General features: G+C 41.4%; 1 protein-coding gene across 1 annotated transcript in view; it reads left to right on the top strand.

The window, feature by feature from the left end:
• Positions 1-25, top strand: part of zgc:92380 (keratin) — a 4741-nt gene extending 4716 nt beyond the window's left edge. Inside the window, exon 7 of the mRNA XM_030355209.1 lies at positions 1-25. This exon is cut by the window's left edge and continues 415 nt beyond it. The gene's annotated coding sequence lies outside the window, so the exon portion shown is untranslated.
• Positions 26-9922: the final 9897 nt, after the last annotated feature.

The raw sequence follows: 9922 nt of genomic DNA, 5'->3' as shown, positions 1-9922 counted from the left end.
ATAAATATATTTGGGGTCCAAAGACTGTTGTTGTTGTTGATTCATGGTCCCGATCAGAAATTAAACAAAATAATAAGTATAAGATATAATAAGTGATGTTTTATAGCTATATTCCTTATGAAGTTAAAAACTGTTAGGATTGGTCTGCTTCTTTAACGTACCAGGGTACAGTAGACTAAACTAGTTAACTAGTGAAGATAACATGATGGATCTGCTCCTTTAAAGTACCAGGGTAATACACTAAACTAGTTCACTAGTGAAGATAAAATGATGGGTCTGCTCCTTTAACGTAGCAGGGTAGTCTATCCTAGTAAACTAGGGAAGATAACATCATGCTCTTTAAGAAGGTACCAGAGGGTGGCCGGTTCAAGTCCCGACCGGTACACAAAAAATGTGGACCGGGGGAGTAGTTGTGGTGTCCTCCAGCAAAGGCACCTGAAACCCCCACCTGCTCCCTGGTGCACTGCGGCTGCCCACCTCGAGTGCTGGACCACATGTTCAGACACAAGCGCCACAAGTGTGCCAAGAGGGAAAAAGTGATGATTAACTAGTGAAGATAACATTATGCTCTTTAAACGTACTATGGTTGAAACTAATGAAGGTTTAAAAGGATATCTCTGCCAAACGTTTGGAATTATAGTAGAGAGGGTTCTGGGCTGACCAACAACCACCAGACAGACATTGCTCTGTAGTCAATGACATAAGCCTATTTCTCAGTTCACTTAGATTATAAGTATAAGTAAGGTTAACTTTAAGTATAAAGCATACAAGAATATAAGATAAGTATTGTTCCAAATGTTAAACATTATTGATATTACCTGATATTAGCCGTTTTGAAAATTTGCAATCACAAGTGGGCGTTGTTATTTATCCATGACAGTGTTTACGGCATGCCCGTATTTTGATAGCATGCCTGTATTTTAATGTAACGGATGACGTGTTTCCGGTGACGTGTGTCCGTTGGGATAAGTTGGAGTAAACAGTTGAACTCATGAGGCTCCCGTGTTTCGCGTAGTGTTTTACACACATAACAGGCGTTTCCACCTCAATGTATGACGGATAGTTTGCTACAGTCCCCTGGGTAGGCTGGTAGAGAGCCGTTTCTCTCTCTCTTTACTGTTCTTCCTTGGTTAGTTGGCACGAGACAATCACATTAATGATAACGATTGGCTGAGGTAGAGTAACATGTCATTGTAAGCCATCAGAGGTAGAGTTGGGCGGGTGTTGTTTACACAAAGTCGAAAGCGCGGAAACACAATGATACAAGTGACTAGACGAGAAATGTATGGCGAGCCCAAATAATCCAAAAATAGCCTTCTTTAAATGGAAGTGGATTAGATTACTTTTCCCTCAAAGAAATTAAAGGAACGAGTGAAATCGTGAAATGCACATTATGCCCTGGACAAAGTGCCTCTCCACGTCGGTGTCAAGTAATTCAAACATCTTTGAACGATGCATGCTTCCGTGCATGAACATTAACATGTATTTTGGGTTCCATTAAAGATGGGTGGAGGTGGGTTCCAAATTATTTGACACATTTGAACATTAAAGGCCCACTATGCAACTTTTTTAGTCAAAATACATTAATTATGCTGGTTGAGATGGTTCAGATGGTTCTGCAACCATTCCTGGGTCGTTTGGTGGGTGTGTCATTGCCCAATGTCACCTCTCCAAGGACAAAGCGCATATGCAACTTGCTCTGTTCGGACCGACACAATCCGGATGTGACGCAGCGGAAGTATCCAATCGCGCCTCGAAAATGTAGTCATATTGTAGTTTCGAAAATGCTTTACGGCACAGACACACACCCAACCATGGCACCGGCTAGATATAAACAGCCAGTTACGAGGCAATTGTTGCATTCATCATGGATCAATCGACTGATAAGGGACCCAAGAGGTGACTGTCGGTGGAACAAAAGAAGAATGGACCAGAAAAGAGATCAGACACGAGTGAAAGGGGAACTATGCAACTTTTTTGGCTTGATTTACCTTAATATAACAGGCTAGGAGTCATTGCGATGGTTCTATTATCCATTTTTGTTCGATTGTTCGTTGTTTCGACTCCCGCTTGCGCATCTTGGCGGAGAAAAGGAATATGTTTCTGCCGGCGACCCGCCGCTCACTCTCGCGGGAGTCTCGGGTCTCACGAAGACCCGAGACTCCCGCCGAAACCCCAAACACGGAAGCGGCTCAATATAAACACAAGTAACTAAGGGATTGTTACATTCATCATAGATAAGCCGACTAAAAAGAGACAGAGAAACCCAATGTCGGAGGAACAGAAGAAGAGAAAAGGGAGACGGACCGACAGAGAGGCCAGACACGAGTAAACGTTGGGCAAGCTTTTCAGGAATAGCGTAAACTGAAAGAAAAAGAAGACTGCAAATCAGACGCCGACTTGGCCGTGTTGCTTTTATAATTGAAAGTACCCTTCGGTGAACTTTGTCTTCGTGGTATTCTTGATGTTGATAGTCTCTGTACAAATGTGTTTGCTCAACCATTTGGTTGTGAGCCCTGTAAAAATCGTTTTCTCGACCGTTTTGTTGTGTGCCCTGTATGTTTCTAGCTTGCTTGCAACCATATAAACACCTTTGTTTCCATGGGTGTTTTGCTGTTGGTCTGTGTTTTGCTGTTCGTCTTTTGCTGTTCGTCTGAGTTTTGTCCAACACTCTTACACTGATTGTTCTGTTCAACCTAAGATACCTAAGAAGAAACAATTATAATCTAGGATATAAATTCTCCCCGTCAACTATAAAAAATGATGGATCTATGTTTATTGCAATACAAATACACCATTTTAAAAATGTATAACCTTGCCTACACTTTATGAACATCTACTTCGGACATGGCTCCACGCATTCGCCGGCTTCTTTGAAAACAAATGCACATGGCTCACGTAGAAGTGCATGGGGAAGGGTCGTCAACGAGTTATTACGACAGTGTTGTAAATATCTACGACGAAGCTGTAGGGGGCGCTGTGTAGAGAAATATGCGTGCCAAAACCAAGAAAACAGCGAAGAAATGCCCGAAGTTGCATAGTGGGCCTTTAAGAAATGTACTTGAAAGTAACGCAACAGTCACTTTCCCCAGTAACTAGTTAATTCTGGTTTATACTACTCCGTAAAGTGCTGAACGTAGTCCGTCGTCGGAGACCCTCTCTGTAGATCTACGTGCGTGTCCCATATTATTTCACAATCCGTCAACGCAACGGAGACGGCGGAGACGGAAAGGGGTGTGATTGGTCTTCTAACAATTTTTTTTACAGAATCACTTTACCCGGGCGTATACGAATCCTAACTAGTAACTGTAAGTAATTACTTTTTAAAGTAATTTGCCCAACAGTGCTACTAACCATGTAAATTGTGTTGTAAATAAACTCCCAGACCTTTTCAAATCTTATCTCCATCCATCTCCGTTGTTAAAAGACAGTGGATGCGCACGTAGTGCTACGGAGAGCGCTCTCCGTGTCTACGTACAACACTTTACGGAGTAGTAAAAATCAGCCTTCAGGCTGACCAATTAAAGGCCTTATCGCTGTCACGCTCATATGAGTGGTCTTAAAATGCTATTCTTCGCGAGGACCTTTCCATCACTGCCCATCCCCTGCTATGCGCTGCTATTTCTACTACTAAATATAATTTCCTATATATTGAAGCATATAGCACAGGCCTTCTCATGTCAATAGGATATTACGCCATCATATTTTTTTCTGACTTCGGGTAACTCTCTCTTTTTTTTGTCATACTTGTATTTGCATCCCTGGCATTCACACTGCAATACCTTCAGGAATTGCATTTCTAGTTTACAAGGAAAGTCAATGGAGCAGTTCCAGACCTTCTGTACAAATGAAATGAAGTATGATGGTCTGGTAGGACCAGGCTACGGCAGAGGTCCTTTCAGCTAAGAAACCCTTGGCTGAATTCGGGCACTTGTGATGACCGAAAACTATGGCTTGCATAAAATTTCATCTCCATATGTTTCTGAGAAATAGGTTAGTGTAGCTAAACACCAACATTAGTCTTTGTATAGTTATATAATCTTTGTATTGTTATTATTACTTACTAGATTGTTTGAAAGTAATTTTGGCAGTTCCATGTACCATTCACACTTACATTGCATGAAATACAATAGAGCCAATAGAACAATAAATTATCATATTGTGATAGACTTTTGATCAATATCAATATAAAACATGTTACACAAACACGGTTCCATATTTATTGACAATATCAGTAGACATGTTGAAGAACAGTTGAAGGTCATATTAAGTGTTAAACAGAAGTGTTTAAATCCAGCATGGTAATTCCTATTCTTTTTAGGTCATTAAAATGATCAATAGTTATCGATATCGATGTATGGTTCTGACTTGTGCCTTGGATTAGAAATGGATCCTCTCCCTAATGATTACTTTTTGTCTTTTTTATTTTTTTATTTGATTTGATGTCCTGCAGACATATACACCACCTTTGTTTATGTTCTGTAAAAGAAAACTCAATAATAAGCAAATGACAAAAAAAAAGAATGACGTGACATTCAACAACTAAGTCAGAAAACGAGTGCACTGTTACCTAAAAGACACAGTTAAATTAGATAATTTATCTACAAGAGAACTGGCATGGCACACAAGGAGTTGGACTGATTTAACTGAATGAGAAGTTTATTTATACAATGAATCAGGGTCACATCAACATGGCTGTGCATTGCACAAAATATACAACTCCTGCCTACACACAAACTCAAAATAATCCAAATCAATAGGCTCTCTTGTGAGTCCCAGTTCAAACTTGGACCGGAGCCGGGTCAGGATCTGTCTCCTAATGGTGTCCTGAGAAGAGAGAATGCAAGTGAAAAAATAAATACATATCTCTCTCCATATGAGAAACAAAAGGTGTGTGTGTGTGTGTGTTTGAACATACGGAAATTCCATTGGCAGTTAATTTCACTATCCATTATTACAGCTCGACTATGGATATTGTGGTACAGCTGACCGACATACCTCCATACTAGATAATGGAACAGAAACTCTGTGAAATCTGTGTCACAAACATGGGGGGTGAGGGGAAATGAACATCCATCAACTTTTGACCAATGCCATAACCAGCAAGTTTCTAAAATAATATTTACGATCCATTAATGCATTTTTAGGTTAACAAACAGAATATGCACGTTAACCCTACAATAGTTCAGTTAGCCTAATAACGTAATAGTCATTGTTGCCAGCCAGACATTGCACTAACTAATGTTAACCCTAAAGTTAACGTTAGCTGTTCGTTAGCGAATTCAGCAAAGGGTTTCTTACCTGAAGGGACCTGCCCAGACGCGGTTGTCTTCTGAATTTCAGCCATTGAATGAGAGGAGGGCTGAGGAGGGCTGTCAATCAAATATCGCGCTTCAGAAACGGCCAATCACAGGAAAGCCCGCCCTGCCTTGGTTCCCTCCCCCATAGTGCCAAAATTAAATTCGAGCGAGAGCGCAGAACATCTTTCGCGCGAGGCAGTTACGCGCGAGAGGCTGATATACGCGTGTGGAATGATATAATATGCCCGAAGTTAATATCTATGCGTACACCCGAATGCATCTTTTATCACATCAGTGAGTTATGGCACTAATGTGTCGCCATACTATGGCGACACATTAGTGCCATAATCACTAATGTGATAAAAGATGCATTCGGGCGTATTATATTATTCCACATGCGTAGATATGAACTGCGAGCGCGCAAATGATCTCTGCGCGTGCGCAAATGACATCTGTGCGCGCAAAACAGCCTCTCGCGCGCGCAAATTACCTCAGCGTGCGCAAAACAGCCTCTCGCGCGTAACAGCCTCTCGCGAAAGATGTTTTTACGCTCGCTCGAATTTAATTTTGGCACTATGGGGGAGGGAACCAAGGCAGGGCGGGCTTTCCTATGATTGGTCGTTCCTGAAGCGCGATATTTGATTGACAGCCCTCCTCAGCCTTCCTCTCATTCAATTCTGAATTGTACAGTAAATGGCTGAAACGATAGTTACGTATTGTAACTCTAGATTCTATGAGTATATAGGCACAGCCTTTTAAGGCTATTGCTATTGGGTTATCCCTAGGCGTGAGCCGTAGCACTGAAAAATGTGTAATCCCCGACCACCAACAGTGTGGGCCTCAATTACGTCCGCGTGCGGCGTGCCTCAACGACGTCCGCATTTCGCAGATGTAGTCGGGCGCCGGCGGACGTTCTGCTCCCAATAAACAGCTTTTCTTCAGCTATTTAAAGGACAATGAGGCCGACACTTAAAAGGCTGCGCCTATACTCATAGAATCTGGAGTTACAATACGTAACTATCGTTTCAGCCATTTACTGAACAATTCAGAATTGAATGAGAGGAGGGCTGAGGAGGGCTGTCAATCGAATATCTCGCTTCAGAAACGGCCAATCATAGGAAAGCCCGCCCTGCCTTGATTCCCTCCCCCATAGGGCCAAAATTAAATTCGAGCGAGCGTAAAAACATCTTTCGCGAGAGGCTGTTACGCGCGAGAGGTTGTTTTGCGCGCGCTGAGGTAATTTGCGCGCGCGAGAGGCTGTTTTGCGCGCGCGAGAGGCTGTTTTGCGCGCGCAGAGGTAATTTGCGCGCGCGCAGAGATCATTTGCGCGCTCGCAGTTAATATCTACTCGTGTGGAATAATATAATACGCCCGAATGCATCTTTTATCACATTAGTGAATTATGGCACTAATGTGTCGCCATACTATGCAGATCAGATGTGCCATGTAAACGCGGCTTATGGCTCCCTCTCACTCCTTTCCACTGTGTATTTATATCGATTGAACAAGAGAGGATGTAACGATAACTCCACGTAAATAAATGCTCGATGGCTATAATAATTTAAATATAATTAACTTATAAAGCGTGTTACAAGACACCGAGATGATCTGGCTGGCTGACTAAAAAGGCACTGACTTTAGAACTTATAACACAGGAGGTCTGGCTTGCTGACTAAAAAGCATTGCGATCATAAAAGTGGGACCATCTGACAAAAGCAGAAATCTGAAAATAAATAGAATCAATCCGCCAACCTCCTGCCTACAGATAATGCGTCTCTATCGATTAGGCCACGGTGACCACACTGTTGCAACGGAATTAACTATGACGCTGCAACTAACGCCAAATGAGAGGAGAAAACCTCAAAGCAGATCTGTGCTGAACTGATTTGGTCTGCTTGTCTTGGTCAGCGATTGGACGCAAACACTTAAAATGCATTGGCTGAGAGAAAAGAAGGGCGGAGATTATTAGCATAGTAGAGAAACGCCGTATTTTACGCAGTTGTGATGTCCACAAATGCGCCGTATTTTACGCGCGGTTTGATGTTCAAAACGGCGCTTTTTACGTGCGCTCTTGAAAGGCTTAATTGCGGCGTAAAAAGCGGCGCCTTTTTGCGCATGACGCGTTTTTCTACATTTTACGGCGTAATGAAGGTGATACGCGTCTATATGATGCCGTTTTCTGGCGGGGATGGCTTGCCATAGAACCTGCCTCACTTGAGCCACAACATCTTGTCGGAATTGAGCTAGGGTGAGCCCTAACCCTTACCCTTATCCTAACCAAAGCCCAACTTAACCCCTCAACCCTGTCTGCTATGCTTTTCACCAAATATTGTGGGAAAAAAAGTACTCATTAATTTACTATAAAGCGCTTCCAAAGAATCTTGTGGGAGGATAGGGCATAGATTGAAGGGAAATACAAGGAACACAAGACCTAATTTTGAAAATATCCTAGAAATGTGGGACCACAGGGTTTCATTTTGAGAAAAATCTAAGAAATAAGAAAAAATCTTAGAAATCTGGGAACATAGGGCTGTGGGAACCAACATTCAAAATGTTCAGTGAAAAAAACATTTGTTGTGAGGTTATTTTCATGAACTAGTTGTGAAGGAATAAGGTCAATACCGTACTTTTCCAAGTTACGCACGCACGCACGCACGCACGCATCAGAACAGCTCAGCTATTCTAGATTTTATCTAAAATGTGTATCTCAAATTCAAACTTGTTCAGATTATCTATCTGATCACTTTTATTTTTTTCCTCCAACCATTCTTTAAATGGTGTGCATGTTTATATTGTTTACTCCATTTGGATTGTTCAAATCCCTTTACTTTACTTAAGCCTTAATATTTCTTTACTTCATAAATATGGCTTTACTAAAACACATTTTCAACCTCACTTTGCACGACCAGTGGCAGATTTAGCAAATTGGGGGACCAAGGCGAAGATATATATGGGACCCACCTCATCCGATCTTTAAAAGAGAATGAAGAATTTTTTTTACAGACTAAATGGTTGATACGCAGGTAAAGCTAATCTACTGAGTACAGTGTCCTCAGAATACTCAGAGTAAGGGTAAGCATGTTTGTACTGTTGTGTGATTCTCTAATAGACGGGTTTAATTTCTGTATTCATTTCTCGTCAATGAGTCATCTTGTTGGGTTGGATTCTTCTCATGTTTCTTCCTTCTTATCTTGTTACACCCTTTACACGCAGGTACTTAGATTAAAACGATATAAGGGGTGGTTTATGGCAACCCAACAGGGTTAAAGTCTCGCATTGCATTGGGCTATCAAGTCGGAATTTCAAAATCGTCCGGGATTTTATTAAAGCCTCATACATATTCACATTTAATTTGCGTTGCGTTCCTCTGGGTCGTTCACAAACTAGTTAGGCTACGCCCTCCCCAACTCAGATTTGCATTGGTGGAGGTGAGTAGGGGGAGTGGTTAAGTAGAGCCTTCAGATTGGACGGTTTGACTTTAGAGTTACCGTCATGTTTTGTATTTATTCTTTTACCATTATTGATTTATAGCGACAAACATGAACAGAAAGAAACACTTGGTCATACTTTATACACTTTACCAAAGCATTGGCCTACTGAATGCCACAGATATATTTTAAGCATTGGACTGAATGCCACATAAATATATAATTATGTTTTAGGCACGTTTGCAACGTTTAAAAGTTCAGGGGAAAGTATATTCCTCTACTGGTGTTGCTTATGCCAATAGCCTTTTGAGGCAGTATTGTTTCTGCATATTAGTGTTAAAGGCCAATAATGCTCATTATCATACATTAACATTAGTCACCATGTCTGTGGACACATTTGTATGCAGTCACATGTTACGATACCCCCCCCCCCCCCCGGTCTCCCGAAGTCCCCACCCTAACAAAACTGTCGCCGCTGCCGTCAAAATCTCAGATTCATTTCTCGTCAATGAGTCATCTTGTTGGATTGGATTCTTCTTGTGTTTCTTCCTTCATATCTTGTTACACCCTTTACACGCAGGTATTAAGATTAAAAAGATACACACACACACACACACACACACACACACACACACACACACACACACACACACACAACACACACACACACTATATAAGCATTATATAAGCAATGTCAAGAGACAGTTTTTAATTTGACTGATTGGTGGATAGGCAGGTAAAGCTAATCTGCATGGAAGTAAAGGTTGGAGAGGACCCTGCATACACTTCTTTACTCCAAAATGAAGATGGAAAGCAGAGAACACACAACGTGTAGCAATACACAAACTAATAGTCACGATGGAACCTAAAAGAGAATAAGGTTTCAGATAGCACCTGTCTTTGCCAAAATGCTAGGAAAACCAACACTGTTTATTCTTTTTTTTTAAGATCAAATCAATAGCAATATAACCAGCAAGACAAGTACTTAGGGTAAACCCCCACAAACAGTCATATACTTAGCAAAGCATCACAAACAGCCATATACTTAGCAAATATTGACAAGACTGACTTTGAATGTGTGAGTGAGGTTGCAATTAGCAATGCACTTGAGATTGCCATTTCAATCATTCTACAAACAAACCCATGTACAAGATACAGGATATTGTAAGTGAATTGACATTACATTTGAGATTT

The sequence above is a fragment of the Gadus morhua genome, chromosome 4 (genome assembly GCF_902167405.1).
Source record: "Gadus morhua chromosome 4, gadMor3.0, whole genome shotgun sequence".
NCBI classification, from domain to species: Eukaryota; Metazoa; Chordata; class Actinopteri; order Gadiformes; family Gadidae; genus Gadus; species Gadus morhua.
Note: the sequence above shows the minus strand (reverse complement) of the source record. Positions and strands in the feature narration are given on the sequence as shown.